This window comes from Brassica oleracea, chromosome C4 (genome assembly GCF_000695525.1).
Source record: "Brassica oleracea var. oleracea cultivar TO1000 chromosome C4, BOL, whole genome shotgun sequence".
In the NCBI taxonomy this organism is placed as follows: Eukaryota; Viridiplantae; Streptophyta; class Magnoliopsida; order Brassicales; family Brassicaceae; genus Brassica; species Brassica oleracea.
In genome coordinates this window covers 28407409-28431730 of record NC_027751.1, presented here as the reverse complement: position 1 = coordinate 28431730, position 24322 = coordinate 28407409, and the positions used below count along the sequence as shown (strand labels likewise).

The following is a 24322-nucleotide window of genomic DNA, read 5'->3' as shown; positions in this document are numbered from 1 at the left end:
GTTGGTATCTTTATCTAATATGGAGAAGAGTTCCAGCAACATATATATATAAGTAGATATGTAGATACATACGTAGACAATGGATTTTATGTAGTCTAACTATATAGAAAGGCATTAATATTTAAGTCATGCTATATAACGAAATCGATCATTATGAAGAATCTCAGGTTATGGCAATAAAATCTCTGCATATTTAAAGATCCAACCGTTTATAATTGAAGCGTAGCAAGCATGGCGCGGGTTTATTGTAATTGAAGCGTAACAAGCAGGGCGCGGGTTTATTTTTTTTGTTAGTCAATAAGCTTATAATATATAGCAATTTTTAATGTAATGTTCAATGACAAATTTTGTAATTAGTCTAGTTAAAAAAAAGTTTTTGAATATATGAGGTGAAAGAGTTTGTGGTGCTGACACGTAGAAAATGGCACACATGTAATACATACATGAATGAAATGTTAGTTATATACAATGCTCCTCGAATAATGGATTACAACACGCATGCATTTTAATATCTTTTGGCCGTACATAAATATTACCTATTTACCTTCAGATAATTCCAACATTCAGTATATGTTTTTTACAATTGAGTAATTGACACACGTATTAAGAAAAGTACATATCTAACAAGTGGGAACAAAAAATACAAGGGCTTTCTCCTTTGGACGCATCACAAAGGTCCACGCGCATTCGTGAGTGACAACACACAGAGTGACGGAGATACACACCTATATGTGTATGTTATGTACACCCAAGTTTTTGCATATCCGAGTTTCAGAATATTGCCATTTTTACGTGTGGAAAAATATCAGCATATATACAAAAAAATAAGAAGTAAATGGTGATAAATTAGTGGGGGCAGATGGAAATTATGGAATATATTACATCTAATTAACTCTGCCACCTTAATCGCATATTTGACAAAAATGTTTTGTCGTTTACTTCTCTTATTCATTACAGGATTGCAATTACAACTAGGATGGAGAAATAAAGATTTCAACGTTTACCTTTGAAAAATGCCTAGAAACTAATTTGACACCAATTCACAATCAAGTTGGACACAATCTGTCACCCCAACTTTGGTTTTGCATTTCGCAATGAAGAAACTTTGTTACTGGCGATTGGAGAATTTATCAATGACATGTCCTTTATTATATGCAAATGTTTCTTACATATAGATATGTAGTGTATTAAGATCAACAACGCATAACTTATCATTTCTAAATATCTCATCTTTAAATGTGTTCAATCAGTTGAGTTGACGGCCCTTGAATAAATGTGTATTTTGATGTTACTAGCTTTTGAATTCGCTTCGCAAACAAAATTGGGATGATCTGTTCCAATACAGTCAATCTATCAACTATACCATGGACTATACCTAATCTACGAAAACATCAAGTTTAAAGCTCTTTTGTTTCTTCTATTTTCTCCAAATTTATTTTTGTATTTTATATAAATAAGAGACATGTAACATATCATGCGGAGGAATCTTCATTTTCTACGAGTTAGAAAATTTGGGAGTTTCGGGATTAGAATAGTCTAAATAGTTGGATTAGTGTTGTAACAAAAACATATAGTTTTGGATAAGTGTTTCAGTTTTTATATCTGTCTTTTAAGGTTAAAAGTTTGTAGTTTGACAATATCTACTCCCGTTATACAAACATTACAGTGATACGATACCTACATCATGACTTATATATACATACTTTTGATTTGCTAATAGTTTAATTCCCACTAGTTAAATATAAGGGTTTTCGACAAAAAAAAAACCTCAAAGATGATTATTTTTGCATATTAAACTGCAAACTCGAAAATCCACAAGTCAAACCAAGTAATGACGGTTAACCCGCAATATAATCCTCAGTTGTGTGTATAGGTGTATAAGACTGTATATTTTTAACTGAAATCAAAACTACGTCGTTTTGAGCTATTTATTTTTGAAAAAAAAAATGCTTAAGCAGGGTATTGAACCCGGGTCTCTAGTTTAAACAATAATTGACCAAACCGTTTGGTCTATCGTATATTTTATTAACCATTAAACACAACATATTGTATTTACTAAATTTATTCTTTTTCTTCCTCCTTCCTCTACACGTGATTCTCGACACCAGATAATAAATCTCCTCAAACACAGTTACAGAACAATGAACTTTTTAAGAAACATTAACTAAAAATCCGCATGGAGAGCACGTAGTGAGAGTACCATGATGAGCGAGATTTCGAAAGGACGAAAGAGAGCGAGGTTGGAGTGAAAGAGTGGCACCGAATTGACAATCTTCACAGCTCCTTCGTCTTTAGGGCTGATTCGACCGACGAGGACTTCGTTGACCGTCGTCATCTTGTGTCGCAGAGAGTGCCGAGCAATGAGGAAGAAAACAATTTAGCAAATACAAAATGTTGTGTTTGATGGTTGAAAAATGAAGGACTGATAGTCCAAATGGTTTGATAAATCATTGTTTAAACTAGAGACCTGGGTTCGAGCACATGTTTATGCATTTTTTTCAAAAATAAATAGCTCAAAACGACGTAGTTTTGATTTCAGTTAAAAATATACACAGTGTTATACACCTATACACGACCGAGGGTTATATTGCGGGTTGGCCGTCATTTCGTGGTTTGACTTGTGAGTTTTTGAGTTTACGGTTTAATACGCAAAAAAACCCTAAATATAATATGGAAATAAGGAATAAGAAGATAGAAAGAGACGTTGGGTAATCAAAAGGAGAGTGTTGGGCTTCTCTCTCTTACATCTTTCACAGAGAGAGAAAGCTATTGACACCGGATCTTTCCGTTGTTGTTATCATCGTGTATCGGTTTTGTCTCCGGCAAGAGTGGCTATCATAGCACTGTCTTGGCCGGCTTCTATCTCCCGCGTGTCGGGCTTCCCTTCCGCGTGAACGTCGGCTTACATAGCGTCGTTTCTGCTGGCTTTTTACGATTCATCAGGTTTCTGATGTTTCTGTTTAGTTTCTTCTTCCGGATCTTGTCCGGTTTCGTTTCTTTTTAATTTTGTTTCTTAGTTTCTCCGAATCATCCTTGCTTCTCTAATAGTAAGGTTTCGGTCGAATAGATCGATTTGTTTCATCCTCCCCTCTTAGATAGGGTTTAATCATCTTCAAGCTTACTTATATTTTAAAAGATGATTTGGTTTGTTTTTAAGGGATTTGAGACTTTCGTCTGGTTTTTATTTGTTTGATTCGATTGATTCTGAGACTGTAATTTTCAAAGCGTTGTTTTGGTTCCTTCTATGCTGAATCGTAATCTAGTCATAGTCGGCTTCTCTTTCCCGTGCTTTATGTCTCTGGTATGTTTCCGGTGGAACGCCAGTTTGTTGGTCCGGCAAAGACTTACCTCTGGGTGAAGTTAGGTGACGTCTCCGCTCCAAAACACGTGTTCTTCTCGAATTTGGAATTCTACACGTGTGAGCTGTTATGACTTGTCACGATCTTCCATCTGCCTTCTTTTGTTACTGGGCTTTGGTCCCTTATGTGATTTTATGTTTACCTTTTTAGGCATGTCACTGTACTTTGTCCTTGTTTAATATAATACCAGATGATAAAAAAAAAAGACGTTAGACGAGGATTCTCGAAGGGATATTAGAGGGTTTTTAGTGGTGTGGGTCCCAATTTTTTGTAAGAACCAGTCACACAAACCACACAATAAGGATCGAATTTTCTTGCACAGCTCGTGGACTCCACTGACATGTGGCAGTCTACAATTAGTGTGCTTTTTAATTTTTTTTTTAATCAGACGAAAAAAAATACTTACCTATGAAACTGTGTATCCGTTAGTCATGCTCTTAGGTTTATTGTTTTAGACAAACTAGTCATCATCAATTATGTTAAGATGGCTTTCGTTACTAATAGTTCTTGAAACCATCAATGGCACTTTAGTTATTTCTCCTTAGACGATAATTTCCGAAAATTCTTTTCAATAGAGGAAACATTTTAGTCATCATCAGTTATGTGTGTTTCTGTAATGGTTGAATTTGACACTCAAAAAGTACAATACTGTAAAGGATATAATGGATTGGCAAATAAAAATGAAGTGGATACGGGATAATCAAGCATTTAAGGGAATCCTCCTAAACATATATAATTAAAATTTGTATTTTTACTAAAATAGCACACAAAGAGAATTACCAAAAAAGTCTCATGATAGAGGTGAAAGACTCTTATAATTTTACTTTACAGATATATAAATATAAATAAATATTTAAATAAATAATATAAAAACAAAAATATTTTTATTATTATTTTCGAAAACACTTTTTGTCAATTATAAACTTTTTCGATTTTTGAAATTTTTTATTTTGAACATTTTAAAAAAAAATATTTTGAAATCCAAAAATTTATTTTGAAACTATTTAAAAAATTATTATTTTAAATCTTTATTTATTTTTAAAAAAATCCTAAACTACACCCCCTTCTAAATTCACCCCTAATAACTAAATTAGTTAACTCTAGTGATTTACGTGTTTTTTATCTTTTTAATAAAACACTTGCTCTTCTATGCTATATTTGCGATAAAACAAAAATTAGTGCTATCCTAATTTTTTTTCTATAATTAATAACATCATCGTATTAATGATTATTCCTTTTTATTATGAAAGTACTAATGAATATTCTTATACATGTGTGAAATCTATATTATAATGATTGAGTTTTTACTCTCTGCTCAAGACGCCACGTCAACGTTTTGTGGGCTCTACATTTTAAAAGTGTGAAAAAGTGTCAAGCACATGGCTCGAACCCGGGTTATTGAGATATAAACACCAACATTTATACCACTAAACTAAAGCATATACATTGATGGCCGAAACTAATATATATTTATGAAGGTCGAAAACTCTTGCTTCTCCGGTTTTCTCTGTGGGCCGGGCCTACAAGTGTATTATGAGTTTCATTTTTAAATGAAATTCATCATGTTATATGAAAAAAAAAAACAATTATAGTTTTCCCATATTGTAAATTGTCTTTTGTTTAACATGAGTTAGGGTTCTTTTTATCATTGTCTTAGACAAGTCTGAGTTACAGAGTTGCGCCGTGTGTCTTTTCGTAATCTATTTTTTCACCGGTGAACTCTTCATCTCCCCATCTTAAATCGCTTGATCATAAATGTTCCTGATTTGTAGCCCTTCTGTAAACTCTATATATATGATTATCATCTTTGATGAACCAAATCTGCATCTCCACAAAACTCATTGATTCCTCTTAGCTTTAACCATCTTCTAGAAAATGTCTCTCTCTGCCTCTCCAGTTTCTCAAACCGGCGTCTCCGACGTCCGTCACTCAACCTTCGAGTCTCTCCGTCTTGGTCGTAGTAGTCAGAGCATAGCCTCTAACCTCCTCGCTTCTGGGATTCTCTGAACATCAAGAAAGACAGTGAGTTTATGGGAATCACTGTTCTCTTCCTTGATGAAAAGGTAAGTTAATATTCGAATTATCACACTTATTTATTATAATTGTTTTTTATTGATTTCATGATTCTTTGTTGAATAATATTTTTTGCAGATTCCATGATTCATGGGTTTATTCCCACCGGACGTGCTAATCATTATATGCCATCTTTGAAAGCCGGTTCCATTGTGAAAGTCAATCATTATGAGGTTGCTAGGTGCTCAAGAATGTACAAGATAACTGATCATCCATTTCTCATTCGTTTCATCGCACCAACTATTATTGATGAGTCATCACGGGGGCTCCTGAGATCAATCTCCAGTCATAATTAGACTGTTCGACAGTTTTCAAGTGATTGCGAACAAAAACCTAGAACTCCCAGGTATATTATCATATTGCATTTGGGTTTATATTATGTTTCGATATCATAACTGATATTTAAACTCGCAGATGTGGTTGGGCAAATCCGTTCTGTCCAGGGCTCTGACCTTACCAAAGAAACAACTCGAGTCGTTATCTGTCTCTTCATTGATCTGTAAGAAACAATCAATACACAATTCTCTTTATATTATTATCTATATTGTGCTAACGTCAATAATAAAAAAGATTTCCTACCCAAAATTTGTGGTCGTCTATTTATCTCACTTACTTATCAAACTAATTTTACACAAACCTTTATTTTACAGCTTAAAAGAAACCACAAAAACTCAAACAATCAAAACACCAAAACCTAGAATTCCAAAAAAGACGAATCATTAATGATCACCTCTCTTTTTTGTCTACCTTAGAAATAAACTTCAAAACAAATATACAAAACCAATCACCTCGACTAAAACTCAACGACTCATACATCGAGTCAGCTTAGAAAATACAAACTATACGGTCAACTATTTAACAATTTATAAACTTACTTACGCAACAAAGAAGACGAATACGACAACCAAGATCAGTGAAATTACCTAAACAAAAAAGCAGAGTAAAATACGAACTTTGATAAATACTACTAACAATGATTTTTGTTTACATATTACCCATCAAATAAAAGATAAACAAACACAGCCACACCAGGATATACAAGAGACAATCCCGACAGACACAAAGGCGGCAACAACATCTCTACCGACTCACTCTTCTTGTCTTATAAAAATAGTTTACATATCCAATGTTAATAAGCCAATGCTATTGTTTTCTTACGAGAAATACACAAACAATACACAAACTCGTATACATTATGTTCAAGTTTTAGGCTCGAAGCTACCTCACAGCCGTCTATATAAAAGATGATTAAAAAAATATAGTTTAGAACTCAGACCAAAAGTTAAGATTGAGTTTGACACTAAAGATTGCAACCATAAAGGGACATGTGATATGCCTTACGTAAAAATATAGTTCACTTTGAATCCTTTGAGGACATGGGAACGCTCACTAAGTCAGATGCATGCACTATCTGGTAACAGATTCCGGCGTCGTCTCCTCCTGCTAGCCTGGCAAGCGATCATCTACTGGGCTTGGGCTGAAAGAAACTCTAGACTCCATCGACACACCTTCCGATGTGTTGCTCCGTCTTGTTGAACGCCAAATTAAAGACCGCATCAATAGTTTCCGGGAAGTCAGCCCTACAACTTGTTCACAACTTCTCCAACTATGGTTTCTCGCTTGTGATCCGACCATCACCTCCGTTTAATTGTTCCGATCTCCGCCTCATTACTTCTCATGAAACGTTCCAAATCCGTTTTGGGTTTAAACTGCTATGGGTTCTTTAACTAGCAATATTTTGGGTTTATTAACTGGGCCTTGTCTTGTAACTGAAGTCACCTTTTATGTTTCTTCTACGTTTAAATTAACGAAAGGCTTTTCAAAAAAAAGAAATAGTATAAGCATTGTGTAGCTATCCTAGTTAATAGCCAAAAAATCTTTTATTATAACCATGGGATCCTAAAAAACATTTAGGTCGAAAGACTAATTTCATAAGACAGTGCATTCAGATACGTTTGGACAATTAAATTCATTTAAAGCGCGGTTGATGGCCATCGTTACTCAAACCCAGAACAAAAATTCTAACTAGAGAGTCCTTTTACCACTAGGCCAAAATGACTTCGTTTAAATTTTGGACGACAAAAATAGACGGCGTGTTGATGATGGCGGCGTGTTGATGATGGCTTTGCTTAGGCTTGTGTTATGTCTAAATGTTTCAGCTAATATTTAAAAGTTTTTGTTTACTATGAACGAACAACTTCATGTATATATATTGAAGAATTTTAAACAACTCCCATTACATTATTGAAACAGATGAAGTAAAAACAATGGTTACGGCTCATTAGTCCTTATTATTACAACAAGTTCGCACATTTTTAATACTCTTACAAAAAGAATCCTCAAATAGACAAATACCAGTTACCGCATCACTGCTTTACTAGCCCTTGCTTCTTTAAGAAGTCTCTCCAAGGAGATTAGTTGAAATTAACACCATATTTAGGCTGTTTAGTAGTAGGAAGAAACAGCACCCAGTACCTCTCAACTTCATCATTTCGCTTCTCATTCATATCGAACATGGCGAATATGTAAGTCTCTATGGCCTTCTAGGATATCCATTCTTCACATGTTGTATCAAATTGTTAATATAAGTCTCCGCATTCCCACACTTGTCCCGGGCCCTCCCTGCATGGGCCAACCGCTCTCCGACACCACGACTTCCAATGATCCGCCACCGGATTTATCCAGTGCTGCGTAAACTGAGTCGAGATTGGCATCAACTTCTCTTAACATTTCTAAACACAATAATTGTATAATTTATATTGAGTAATTTGTTTTTATCTTGTAAACCGTTAATTGTATCACCCTTGTTTTTAGAATATGACATGTGCATCCGCAGAAATGTATATTTATTTTTTATGGGTCAATTTTTTTAATAATGTATAGTAAAATTGATTTATATACTATTTAAAATATGGTGCTATATATTTTATACTGTTCAACATTTAACATATTGAATTTACATTGGACTATTATTTATATAAAAATATAAGTAAATTAATATATTAATTTATTAATTTATTTTATATATTATATAAATGAATCTTTTTAGGTGAATTTGATTTATTAGTTATTACAAATAAATAATTAAAATTATAACTATATAGCTTTAAAACAATATTGTGTTCTACATATAGTAAATGGATACCTAAATCGATTTAGGTGGTTTATGATTGTTTTTGTCATGTTTATTAATTAGTTAATAATAATAATATAATATTAATATATCTAAATTAGGAAAAGACAAATAATGATTAAAATTAGGCTTATTAACTACTTCAATGGCATTTACTTATAAATAAGTTCTAAATTTGAGGGTTATTTCTTATGTGTAATTCTCTTTTAATAAGATAATTTCATTTTTTTCAAATATTTCAGATTGAATATAACACTTGAATCAGAGACTATACATCTTCAATATCAGAATGAGAAATAAATAAAAATCATCGCTAAAAAAACTATATACTTTTTGGTGATTCTTGTGAGTGGATTTTTTTTTTGTTATTGTGTTAAATTTAAATATGATTGAAGAGACAAAAATTGAAATAAAAATTCTTAAGATTAAATATGATCTAACTTGGTATTTGTTGAATCTTTTGTATATTTAAAACTAAAAATTATTAAAAACTAGGCTCCGCGTATACTCCGAATTTACTCCTATTTTTGACAACTCGCTAGGCTCGAAATCGCCGCACGGGTAGCGCGTAACGCATTTCAGAACATGGGTAAAAATGAGATATTTAATAAAGTATAAACAATTCTTTCATCAGCAACATAATTACATATATCTGTTTTTGGTGTATCTTACAGAATTACTTGTATGACTTTTGCATCAATTAGTATTTCAAACGAACATACTTGGTCTTATGTTAGATGCACAACATGTTTGACAAAAGTTATACTTTAATTAATTAAGCCCATAAGAATTTGAAAAAATAAGTATTCATCCATACCTGCCATACACATGAAACCACCACAAAAGAAAAAAAAATCACCACAATAATAATGTAATATCAAGTTTAACATTTAAGAAATTTTACATATTTTCAGTTTTATGACACCAAATTAACGATTTAACATGATTAATAGCTAGAAACATTTTTTTTTTTCATTTTGGTGGCGGGATAAGACAACTCCTTTGTAAATCTATATTTTAACTGTTTTAATAATAAGTGCATTTGTGGATGATTTTGATTTGAAATGGTGTTGGTATATATAACTATTACTAAAGCTTAAATAGCGTACCCGTACGTATGTTTGTTTTTACTTTTTATAAATAAATATTTATTTGTATAAATGATAATATATATTTTTAAAATTTAAATATAAAAATTGTTTTTTTTTTTTTTTGACGTCGAACGACCATTATATTACTCAAGCTTGAGGTGGTCTGGGTAACCAGACCGGAATAGAACAACCAATAAAAAGTAACTCTCTCCGAAATGTCCTAGCAGTCTTAGCTAAAAAGTCCGAAAACTGATTGCGCACTCATGGAACATGTATGATTTTGAAGTCCGGAAAGCAGATCTGCAACGTCTCTATCTTCTCCAATTCTGTCGCAAATCTTGGCCATTTTTGGGGTTCATTTATCATAGCAATCAGCTCCTTACAGTCTGTTCCAAAGCTCTGACATGGCGAGTTTTGAAGCATGTTCTCCATCGCCCAGCGCAGTGCTTCTATCTCAGAATGCAATGCTGATTCACATCGAGTGAAGTTCGGCAAATATTACCCAATCTTAAGACTTGGTTTTCCTCATTGTTGTTGTCTTGCACTACCGGTGGTATCAACTCGTTTGCACTAAACCAGGCTTGGCATTCGCTTTCTGCATATCGATATAAAAATTGTTTAATATAACATTTCTAAACACAATAATTTTATAGTTTACTTATTTTGTCTTATAAACTGTGAGTTGTATAAATCCTATTTTTTGAATATTATTCGTGCAGCCGCACAAATGTATTTTTATGGATCAAATTTTTACGATAATGTATAATAAAATAGTTTTATATATTTTTAATGATATCCTAAGGTATTTTCTATAATTAATAACCTCATCGTATTAATGAATATTCCTTTTATTATGGAATTACTAATGAATATTGTTATACATGTGTGAAATAAACAATATGTTCAAGTCGTAGGCTTGTAGCTACCTCCTAGCAGTCTAGAATACCAGCATAAAAGATGATGAAAAAAAAATAGTTTAAAACTCAGACCAAAATTTAAGATTGAGTTTGGCACTAAAGATTGCAACCATAAAGGGACATGACTTAGAACAGTATAAGCATTGTGTAGTTATCCTAGTTTTTTTTTTTTTTGAAAATTCAGTTATCCTAGTTAGTAGCCGAAGAACTTTCTTCTTGGTGTCGATTGTGTTATGTCTAAATGTTTCAGCTAAGTATTTAAAAGGTTTTGTTTACTATGAACGAACAACATCATATATATATTGAAGAATTGTAAACAACTCTCATTACAAACAGAAGAAGTAAAAACAACGGTTAAGGCTCACTAGTCCTTATTATTACAACAAGTTCACACATTTTTAATTCTCAAATAGACAAATACCAGTTACGGCATCACTGCTTTACTAGCCCTTGCTTCTTCAAGAAGTCTCTCCAAGGAGATTAGTTGAACTTAACACCATATTTAAGCTGTCTAGTAGTAGGAGAAAACAGCCCAAAGTACCTCTCAGTCTCATCATTGGCTTCTCATTCTCATCGAACATGGCGAATATGTAAGTCTCTATAGCTTTCCCTGGCCTTCTCGGAGATCCATTCTTATTAACATGTAGTCTCAAATTGTTAACATAAGCCTCCGCATTCGGCACACTTGCCCCGGGTCCTCCCTGCGTGGGCCAACCACTCTCCGACACCACGACTTCCAACGATCCCCCGCCCGTTTTCTCCAGTGCCGCGTAAACTGAGTCGAGATTGGCGTCGAATAGGTTTAGGTAACGGAGCTGGTTTTTGGGGTCAGTGAATTCATTATTACTATTCGGTTGGAACAGAGCGAATTGTAGAGAGACGTCGCCGTTCTTTAAGCCGAAATAAGTGTAGATATTCACCGAGCAGAGGAGATCGCTTGTTCACCAAGAAACCTATCACCGGTTGGAGAAAGTTCAAATACTCAGCACTGAATCTTCCGCGCGACGGAGGATACGTGTCCGTGAAGGCTCCCATGAATGTAGTCGTGGAGACCTTGATATTGCTGAGACCTGCTGCGGAAAGCGCTCTATCAATGTTTTGCATAGCCTGGATGAGAACCGTCCCAGCCCCACCTGGCCCCCTGGGCATCACCTCGTTTCCGACCGAGATGTACTTGAATCTGACATCGTTTTACTTCTGGACGTTGTCTCGGACCCATGTGTTGGCCTCCGCTTGGCTGTCTGCGAGACGTTTTAAGTCGCCGTTGGGAACGTCGAGGATGAACTCGATGTTGGAGCCACGGAGAGCGTTGAGAGCGTCAGGGTTGGGACCGTACATCCGCATTCGAGGGATGCTGTACTGCTTGAACATAGCCACAACATCCGATGGATTTGGTAGGTTATTTCCTAACTGCCCGAAGCATACTCCGATTTGTCCAGCTAGTAATAAAATATAATCAAAAGGGTTATAGAAGATGACTAATGGATGCTACATAAGCTTAGAAGATGACTAAACCTGTGGTGTCGAAGAAGGAAGCCATTAGAAGGCTGAGAAGAAACATCAACGTTGGTGCCCTAACCCCAGACATTTTCATGAAACAATAAAGAAGACGTTATAATGTGCTTTTTCCTATTATACTTTGAGTTTATTTTTTATGTTTGAATCGTACCATTTTGCGCCTATTTATAGTGCGAGTCCGGGCCGGGTTCAAGTCAGACAATGCATGTAATACCATTAACAAATACAATCACATATAAAGTCTACGATTATGAGTTGTCCACACAAATAACATTCAATAGCTAGGGTCAATATAGCCAGAGATTGAAGAGTCAAATGAGAAGGCATGAATCGGTTTTTTTAATACTCAAATTTAAGTGGTAGTGTTTTTCTAGTAATAGTTTGGATCATGGTATTATGGTATTATGAGCCGTTAATCATACGTCAATCTCGTGTGAGCTAATATTAACTGTTCCTGTAAGTTATTAATTATAGATTTTAGACAACTAAGGTGAGTTGATCAAAAAAAAAAGACCACTAAGGTTAGACTATTCTTGGAGCCATCACTGGTACCTTCATACACATTAGACACCAAAGTCTTACAATCCATACTTTATACTAAATACTAAAAACTAAACTACGGTATTTCCCTATGAAAGTTTGGTAAAGTACTTACTAAAAAAAAAAGTTTGGTGAAGTAAAGATCCACAAGAACGAATAAACCCCATTGATTTTCTGTCTCACAAAATAAGTGTTAGTTTCTAAATGTCTTCAATTTTTAACCAAATTCTCAAAAAGATTCAACTAATGTTATATAACATTTTTACACAAACATATAGTTAAAAATATTAGGAACTAGTGATAAAATGGAAAATATTGCCTAAAAATAGCTATAAATTTATCATAACACCGAAAATGTACTCATATTAACAAGGCACAAATTACATTTACGTATTTGTATTTGTTAAAAGGAGCTTACATTTACGTAAAAAAGTTTTAGTGGCCCAAATAAATCTTTTACCATTTTTTTACCAAATCATTTATTGGATGAAGGCTAACATCGATCATATAAGTGAACATGCTTCATGTATTTTAAAACATTAAAAATATTCGTAATTAGACCCTAGATTTTACGTGCAATTTTTCTGCATGCAGTTTGTAATATAAAGACCAACTATAAACGTCAGATATTTGATTAACATTTTTCTCATTATTTTGTTTTCTCAATTTATTGTTTAATTATCACTTTATCCTGGTTTACATATATAAACTAGGTGTTAATTTTCTGCACCATGTACAGTAAAGAATTTTTTTAATCTAACTTATATTTAAAAATAAAATTTATTAAATATTATAGATTTTACTATTTTCTTACTAATATTTAATATAGATTTGATATATATTAAATCAATTTGTATAAAACTAATAAAAATGATATAAAATTGTATAATTATCAAACGTTTAACCTAAACAATATTTATAAAATTTGTAGGTATATAAAAATCTAATGATCTTACGATCAGATATTTTTTTTTTAAAAAATTTTAGAAATTTTTGAAAACTTTAGTAATACAAATTGTATAATTATGCAAAACAAATAATATTTCGAAATTTAAAATGTTATATATGAATATATTTATTTTATAGATGATGTATGAGCTATTACCATATTTTAAAAAAGTTTACCAAAAAGAAATATCAATATTAAATGTAATATATGAAGTATTACCATATTCTAATAAGTTTGCCAAAAATATAAATCAACATTAAATGAAATTATCCATGTCATATTTTTCCATAAGTCATGTCATTAATTTCAATAACCATGTCATATTTCTTTTGTAAAATTGATTGTACAGAGGACATGTGGCAAAATCAATTTGCAAATATAGTCTAGGGGAAACTAACTGGATACATTTTCCAAAACTTCCAAGATTTTAAACATTCAAAATCGTCTGGTCTTAATTAACAAATACTCTTATATGCATTGTAATATATCATGCTGTCAATAGTTGAATTCAATAGTTTTTTATATACCTAAATTGTTTAAAAAAATTTGAAGTCGTAGAAAATTTTCTAATTATATACCTACAAATTGTAGAAACCATACCACTCCATCTCTAAATTTTCTACTACTTCAAATAATTGAATTCCTATTTTTCGTCCAGATATATTATTCCATGTTTAAAAATTTTCGGTTCCGTATTTTGTGGGGTAATTAAAAATGTCTAGTAAGTTCTTTTATCAGCAATATATTTACATATAGGTTTTGTGGCTCATCTTACGGAATTACTTGCATGACTATTTAATCAATTTTTGTATTTTAAATGAACATACTTGGTATTATACTAGATGCACAAGATGTTTGACAAAAGTTATACTTTATTTAATTAAACCTATAAGAAATTGAGAAGACCAAAGTATACATCCATACCTTCCATACACATACAACCACCACAATAATAATTTAATATCAATTTTAAATTGTTTTACATATTTTTAAGTTTTATGACACCAAATTAATGATTTAACTTGATTTATTACTAGAAACATTTATTTTCTTTCATTTTGGTAGCGGACTAAACAACTCTTTTTAAAATCTATATTTTAATTATGTGAAAAACAAGCGCATGTGTGGATGATATTCCTTAAAAAACTATTATTTAAAAAAAAATCTCTTATATACTAAAACATAAGTCACATAACCTATCAAATTATGATACATGAAATATATTTACAAAAATAAAAAAATAATTGAAAAACCATGCCACTCGATCTCTAACTTTTCTACAACTTCAAATATATAATTGAATTTCTATTTTTCCTCAAGATATCTTATCCCACGTTTAAATTGTTTTGCTTCACGATTTTGAACTATTTTTTCTCCTATATAATTTTGTATCTATTCATTTATTCTTTATTTTTTCAACTCTTTCTTTTATTGTCAAATATTTAGATATTTGAGTGTAACAACAAAAAAGAATACAAATTAATAATTATTCTTCATTTACATTTAATTTTTTCTTATCTATAATAAATATTCTCTGATTATGTTTGAATATTTCAGATTGAAGATAACACTTGAATCAGAGCTTACATCTACAATATCAAAGTGAGAAAAAAAACCATCTGCAACTATGGAGTAATTAATAAAGTATAGCCTGTTTTTTTATCAGCAATATATTTACATATATGTTTTGTAGCTTATCTTAGGGAATTACTCGCATGACTTTTGCATCAATTTTAGTATTTCAAATTACATACTTGGTAGGTATTATATTAGATGCATAAGATGTTTGACAAATGTTATTTTCTAATTAATTAAACCCATAAGAAATGGAAAAGAATAAGTATCCATCCATACTTTCCATACATATGAAACCACAACAATAATAATGTAATGTCAAGTTTAACATTTTAAAAAATTTCCATATTTTTCAGTTTTATGACACCAAATTAATGATTTAACCTGATTTAGAACTAGAAAAAAATTATTTTCTTTTAATTTGGTAGTAAGCTAGACAACTCCTCTGTAAATCTATATTTGATTTATTTGAAAAACAAGGGCATATATGAATGAGATTCTTTAAAAAGCCATCATTTAAAAAAAAAAACATCTCTTATATACTAAAAGCAAGTCACATAACCTATCCAATTATGAGACATGACATATTTTTACAAAAATAAAACAAAGAAATAATTGAAAACCTATGGCACTCGATCTCTAACTTTTCTACAATTTCAATAACTGAATTCCTATTTTTCCTCTATATATCTTATCCCACATTTAAAAAATTTTGGTTCATGATTTCAAACCTTTTTTCTCCTATATAATTTTGTATCTATTATTTTATTATTGATTTATTTTTCCACCCTTTTTTTCATTGTCAAATATTCTTTGTTATTTTTCAAAATATTTGGTTGTAACAACAAAAACTATACAAATTGATAAATTGTCTTCATTTACATTTTGTTTTTTCTTATTCTATAATAAATACTCTCTGATTTTGTTTTGAATATTTTAGATTGTAGATAACACTTGAATCAGAGCTTACATCTTCAATATCAAAATGAGAAATAAAAAAAAAAAAAATCATTTGCAACTATGCGGTAGTTAATAAAGTATAGTCAGTTCTTTATCAGCAACATCTTTACATATAGGTTTTGTGGCTTATCTTCCGGAATTACTTGCATGACTTTTTCATCAATTTCCGTATTTCAAATAAACATACTTGGTATTATATTACATGCACAAGATGTTTGACAAAATTTATACTCAAATTAATTAAACCCATAAAAAATTGAGGAAGATAATTATTCATCCATACTTTCCATACACATGAAACCACCACAATAATAATTGTATATCAATTTTAATATTTGTACAAAAATTAAAAAAAATTAGTTTATGACCAAATTGATCATTTAACTTGATTTATAGATAGAAACATTTATTTTCTTTCATTTTGGTAGCGGGCTAGACAACTCATTTGAAAATCCATATTTTAATTATTTAAAAATCAATTGCATATGTGGATGACATACCTTAAAATCATCATTTAAAGAAAACATCTCTTATATAGTAAAACACAAGTCACCTAACCTATCAAATTATGATACATGACATATTTTTACAAAAATAAAAAATAACTAATTGAAAAATCATGTCACTTGATCTCTAACTTTTCTACGACTTCAAACAAATGAATTCATATTTTTCCTCCAGAAATCTTATCCCACATTTAAATGTTTTTGGTTCACGATTTCGAACTCTTTTCTCTCCTATATAATTTTTTATCTAATAATTGATTAATTATTTATTTTCCACTCTTTTGTTTCCATTGGCATATCTTCTTTGTTCTTTTTTGGGATATTTGACTGTAACAATAAAAACTACAAAAATTGATAACTATTATTCATTTACATTTAGTTTTCTCTTATTCTATAATAAATACTCTCTGATTTTATTTTGAATATTTCAGATTGAAGATAACACTTGAATCAGAGCTTACATCTTCAATATTAGAATGAGAAATAAAAAAAATCATCTGCAACTATGGAGTAATTAATAAATTATAGTTAGTTATTTTATCAGCAACGTATTTACATATATGTTTTGTGGCTTATCTTACGGAATTACTTGCATGACTTTTGCATTTTAGTATTTCAAACAAATATACTTGGTATTATATTAAATGCACAAGATGTTTGACAAAAATTATACTCTAATTAATTAAACCGATAAGAAATTGAGAAGAATAAGTATTCATCCATACCTACAATACACATGAACCACCACAATAATAATGAAATATCAAGTTCAACATTTTTAAAAATTTACATAAGTTTCATTTTTATGACAACAAATTATTGATTTAACTTGATTTATACGTACAAACATTTTTTCTTTAATTTTGGTAGCGGGCTAGACAACTTTTTTGTAAATCTATATTTTAACTATTTGAAAAACAAGCGCATGTGTGGATGATGTACCTTAACAAAATGCCATTTAAAAAAGATATCTTATATACAAAAACACAAGTAACCTAACCTATCAAATTCTGATAAGTGAAATATTTCTACAAAAATAAAACAAAACAAATAATTGAAAAATCATGTCACTCGATCTCTAATTTTCCTACAACTTCAAATAACTGAATTCCTATTTTTATCTAGATATCTTATCTCATGTTATATGCTTCTGGGTCACAATTTCGAACTATTTTTCTCTCCTATATAATTTTTTATCTAATAATTTATTATTTATTTGTTTTCCGCTCTTTCTTTTTACTGTCATATCTTCTTTGTTCTTTTTCAAGATATTATGGCTGTAACAACAACACTAAACAAATTGATAATTATTATTCATTTGCATTTAGTTTTCTCTTATTCTATAATAAATACTCTCTGATTTTATTTGAATATTTTAGATTGAAGATAACACTTGAATCAGAGCTTACATCTTCAATATAAGAATATGATAAATTAAATATCATCAGAAACTATGAGACAATTAATAAAGTATATTCAGTTCTATTATCAGCAACTTTTTTACATATATGTTTTGTGGCTTATCTTACATAATTACTTGCATGACTTTTGCATCAATTTAGTATTCAAAACAAACATACTTGGTATTATATTAGATGCACAAGATGTTTGACAAAAGTTATCCTCTGATTAATTAAGCCCATAAGAAATTGAGAAGAATAAGTATTCATCCATACCAGCCATACACATGAAACCACCACGATAATAATGTAATATCAAGTTTAGCATTTTTAAAAATTTACATATTTTTCATTTTTATAACAGCAAATTATTGATTTAACTTGATTTATAACTAGAAACATTTATTTTCTTTCATTTTTGTAGCGAGCTCGACAACTCATTTGAATTTTTTTTTTAAATTACTCATATTACATAATTTTTTAATATATCATTTTTAAACATGATAATTTTGTAATTTATATTTCTAAACACAATAATTTTATATTTTATATTGAATAATTTTATTTTGTCTTATAAATCATCAATTGTATCAATCCTATTTTTAGAATATTACCCGTGCAGCCGTACAAATGTATTTTTTATGGATCAATTTTTTACGATAATGTATGATAAAATAATTTTATATATTTTTAGTGATATTCTAAAGTATTTTCTATAATTAATAACCTCATCGTATTAATGAATAATCATTTTTATCACGGAAGTACTAATGGAAATACTAATGAATATTTTTATACATGTGTGAAATATACATTATGATCAAGTCGTGGACTCGTAGCTACCTCATAGCAGTGTAGAAAACCAGTACATCAGATGATGAAAAAAAGAAAAAAATTATATATATATATATATATATATATATATCTTTTACTTATTAATCAAAAAGCATTTTTAACAAATAACTTTAGTTTAGTAGATTAATAACAACTTTGCTATTATTGCTGATGTGTCAAGCTCACAACACTCCTAGACCAACTAAGTTAATACCCCCTTTAATTACTAGGATATTTACATCGCCATTGGTACATATCACATATATTTTTTAATTAATGGATATAACATTACATTACCCATTCATCGAATTAAATAATAATTGTACTATTGTCAGAGACAGCATATGAGAAGACGACGTCAAGTCTGTATCATCGTCGGACAAATTCACTGATCCGTTTAACGAAATCTCTTTTAAACTTTCGCCGTCATTAGCAAAACTGGCCGTAGATCTGGAATTCAACAGCCTTCCAACACGACGAATCCCCGCAGATTTTTCTTGAACAGACTTGAAGAAATTAACCGGTAGCTCATAAGCGTCGATCACCATGGCTGTGATGTTAAAAACACCGTGGAATTTTCCAGACGGACAACTGATTTGAAGAGACATAACTTTTGTTAAACTATATAATCTAATCTCTCCTTAATACATTTACATAAGTTAGTTATTTATGTTATTACACAAAGAGTTGTAACTCTTCATGTTGTGTCTTTTAGTATAAAGAGTTGTGTCTCTTATACTTGTACTGATTCGATCTCTATATAAAGATCAGTCATCTGTTGTAAACACAACACCGAATCTCAATAATACAAAAGTATTTTCAGAAAATTTTATAAGCCGGAAACGTCTATCTTATTCTTTCTCTCGAACTCGTGTGTAACACACTGTGATCATTGTGTAACACAAGCGGTTGGTAAAAGATTAACAACTTTAACGGCGGCCGCGTATGTTATTAAGTTACTTCCGCGTACGGTTCCGACATACCTTGAGGTTGAAGATCGTTTGAAGATAGAAGTGAGACGCCTTGCCAACATATTTCTCAAGCGTGTGAATGTGTGATCGTTAGCTCTGGATGACCTTGAGGCTTTAAAGCTTGATAAATGCTCATGGTTTCTACCGATGGACTTTTCAACATCGTTAAACACTGCAGGTACTGATTTACTTCTTTGTATTTTTTAGATATGATCTTAAGGTTTAACACTAACTTTTTCAACTCTCTTTATATTCACAAGGACAATCTAGCACAAGATTGCTGCAAGAACCATATTTTAAAAACTGTTTCTCTGAAGATCACATGTGTATTTAGCTCAATTGGGTAATTGAAACGTTGGTGATTTTTTTTTTTGATAATCCGGACACTCCGGAGGGAATCCGACTATCTTAAGTACACCTCCGCAGAAGACATCCTGGAAGGCCGCTTTTTTCACCACATTTTAATCAACGGTGACCAGCGAGATTAGAACCCAAATCCGTATTGGGGCCAGAGCTTTCTCAAGACTACTGGGCCGTCCTCGCTCGGTGATTTAACCTTACTTTATTTGGTTTGGTAGGTTAGTATGTGTTAACATGCTTAACTTGAATAAATGAGTAGTCAAAGTTGCTTTGAGAAATAGGGAAATGAGGAGATTGGTTTATATGAGGAAGATGTCTATATAGCAATGCTGAAACAGCAAAGAGATTATAGTCCGAATATGAAAAAGAAAATATATACCATTTTCCTCACCTCTCCACAAAATATGTGAGTTAAAATCACCTTTTGTATAGTATTATGCTTGAACACCTTCCAACAGGAACAACGGGAACATCTTCACTTCGAATTTTCGGCCACATGTCAGGGTCTCCAGAGGCGGATGTTTGGTCAAAACCAAAAGCCAAACAAATTTTCATCCATGAACACACGCAACTGTTTCTTAAACGTTTACTGTATATTCTATACTGTATTTTCTTTTTGTAAAAGAAACCGTACGGGTTTACTAACTAATAGGATTCTGTTACTTCGTATTTGATATCTTTAAAAAAAGAAAACAAAATATCGTCAAATTATAAGACAAAAACTGTTTTTAAAATTAAAAGGTAAAAAGAAATAAATAAAAAATAGTAATAATTAAAAAATATATATTTTTAACGTCGTCAGCAAAACACTACACCCTAAAACTTAAACCCTAAACCCGAAATCTTTGGATAAACCCTAAACCTTTAGATAAATCCTAAACTCTAAATCAAAATCACTAAACACTAAAACACTCAAGGGTTTAGGGTTTAGGATTTAGGATTTAGTGTTTAGTGTTTTTTATTTAGAGTTTAAGATTTATCCAAGGGTTTAGGGTTTATGGTTTAGGATTTAGGGTTCACGGATTAGGATTTAGGGTTTAGTGTTTTGTTGGCGACGTTAAAAAATTAAAAAAAAAAAAAAATTCTGTATGTACTATTTTTTTATTTTTTTTTACTTAAAAAAAATCATAATATAACTTGACAATACTTTGTTTACTTTTTTAAAAGATATCGAATTTGAAATAATGAAATTTTATTGGTTAGTAAACCTAGAGGTTCACCCTAGAAGTGAACCCAAGAATAACTCTTATTTTATTTGCCTTAGATCAATCTCTATATCATGTTTATAAATTGAACACTGTGGGAACCAAAATTCGCACTGTCGATTTACGTTTAAATTAGGAAACTAGGAAAACCCTAATTTCCCTGAGGTCCTGGATCTCTGCGAGAGCCAACGACAAGTGATCAAATAGATGCGGAAATCATGAAAAGGTAACAAACGAGTTTAGAGAAAACAGTAGATCTTATTTTGAATCTGCGTAAGAGCGTTGCGATCATTACAAGAGATCATAAAAGCTTTGGTTGCAAAGGCTGTCAGTGAGTTACCTAGTTCTAGCAGCCTAAAAGCTCGAACCTAGTTGAATCGCAGCTCGATAACAAAAGACAAAAAAGATACAGAAAAGGTTTTTGATTGATTTCGGACTGAACCTTGTTAAAGGCTGCCTACGTACCCCTTTCGAGGATCAAGCCGAACGTAGTTCAATTGATAGAGCTGGACAAGAGATCGAACTGCCTGGGCGAGTTCGTCTAGTAATTGAGTGCCAGTCATAGAAACCGAACTTGTTGAGAATAAAGCCTAAAATTTCAAAAGCGTGGAGTCTTTGTTGGATATAGAAACCAATCTAAAGGCTATAGAGTTCTCATCCTGGAGAATGAGAAGATTGAAGTATCAAGAGATATCGAGTTTGAAGAAAGCAAGAAGTGGGATTGGAAAAGGCAACAAGAGGTGAGGAAGACATTGGAGTTGTCTATGGAAGACTCTCACCCGCCTGAAGGACAAACCGAAGGTGAATTCAGCCCTGAGGAACAAACCGAAGGTGCATCTAGTCCCGAGGAAAATTTTGGAGGTACTTTCAGTCCTATTCTCTTTCAAAATGATAATCATGATACTAGTAGTGGAGATGAAGAAACTTCTGAGGCACCAAAGAAGTTCAAGTCCATGGTTGATATCATGGAAAGGGCACCGAGAGTAGAGCTTGATGAAGCGGCTCAAGCAATAGAAGCTTGTCTTCATGCAAATGAAGAACCATACACTTATGATGAAGCGTGTGGTACCAAGGAATGGAGAGAAGCGATGAATGAGGAGATAGCCATGATTGAGAAGAACAAGACGTGGGAACTAGTGGACAAGCCAAATGTTAAACTATATAATCTAATCTCTCCTTAATACATTTACATAAATTAGTTATTTATGTTATTACACAAAGAGTTGTAACTCTTCATGTTGTGTCTTTTAGTATAAAGAGTTGTGTCTCTTATACTTGTACTGATTCGATCTCTATATAAAGATCAATCATCTGTTGTAAACACAACACCGAATCTCAATAATACAAAAGTATTTTCAGAAAATTTTATAAGCCGGAAACGTCTATCTTATTCTTTCTCTCGAACTCGTGTGTAACACACTGTGATCATTGTGTAACACAAGCGGTTGGTAAAAGATTAACATGGTATCAGAGCTTTACGTTTGAGAGGACAAAGAACAAAGCACTAGTAAGAGAAACACTTGGCGTGGAGAAAAGGAGGCTAGAGGATCTTGTTAAACTATATAATCTAATCTCTCCTTAATACATTTACATAAGTTAGTTATTTATGTTATTACACAAAGAGTTGTAACTCTTCATGTTGTGTCTTTTAGTATAAAGAGTTGTGTCTCTTATACTTGTACTGATTCGATCTCTATATAAAGATCAATCATCTGTTGTAAACACAACACCGAATCTCAATAATACAAAAGTATTTTCAGAAAATTTTATAAGCCGGAAACGTCTATCTTATTCTTTCTCTCGAACTCGTGTGTAACACACTGTGATCATTGTGTAACACAAGCGGTTGGTAAAAGATTAACAACTTTAACGGCGGCCGCGTATGTTATTAAGTTACTTCCGCGTACGGTTCCGACATACCTTGAGGTTGAAGATCGTTTGAAGATAGAAGTGAGACGCCTTGCCAACATATTTCTCAAGCGTGTGAATGTGTGATCGTTAGCTCTGGATGACCTTGAGGCTTTAAAGCTTGATAAATGCTCATGGTTTCTACCGATGGACTTTTCAACATCGTTAAACACTGCAGGTACTGATTTACTTCTTTGTATTTTTTAGATATGATCTTAAGGTTTAACACTAACTTTTTCAACTCTCTTTATATTCACAAGGACAATCTAGCACAAGATTGCTGCAAGAACCATATTTTAAAAACTGTTTCTCTGAAGATCACATGTGTATTTAGCTCAATTGGGTAATTGAAACGTTGGTGATTTTTTTTTTTGATAATCCGGACACTCCGGAGGGAATCCGACTATCTTAAGTACACCTCCGCAGAAGACATCCTGGAAGGCCGCTTTTTTCACCACATTTTAATCAACGGTGACCAGCGAGATTAGAACCCAAATCCGTATTGGGGCCAGAGCTTTCTCAAGACTACTGGGCCGTCCTCGCTCGGTGATTTAACCTTACTTTATTTGGTTTGGTAGGTTAGTATGTGTTAACATGCTTAACTTGAATAAATGAGTAGTCAAAGTTGCTTTGAGAAATAGGGAAATGAGGAGATTGGTTTATATGAGGAAGATGTCTATATAGCAATGCTGAAACAGCAAAGAGATTATAGTCCGAATATGAAAAAGAAAATATATACCATTTTCCTCACCTCTCCACAAAATATGTGAGTTAAAATCACCTTTTGTATAGTATTATGCTTGAACACCTTCCAACAGGAACAACGGGAACATCTTCACTTCGAATTTTCGGCCACATGTCAGGGTCTCCAGAGGCGGATGTTTGGTCAAAACCAAAAGCCAAACAAATTTTCATCCATGAACACACGCAACTGTTTCTTAAACGTTTACTGTATATTCTATACTGTATTTTCTTTTTGTAAAAGAAACCGTACGGGTTTACTAACTAATAGGATTCTGTTAC

At 31.8% G+C, this 24322-nt stretch overlaps 1 pseudogene; it reads right to left on the bottom strand.

The window, feature by feature from the left end:
- Window positions 1–10927: 10927 nt before the first annotated feature.
- Window positions 10928–11976, bottom strand: LOC106341845 (annotated as a pseudogene).
- Between the last annotated feature and the right edge of the window lie 12346 nt (window positions 11977–24322).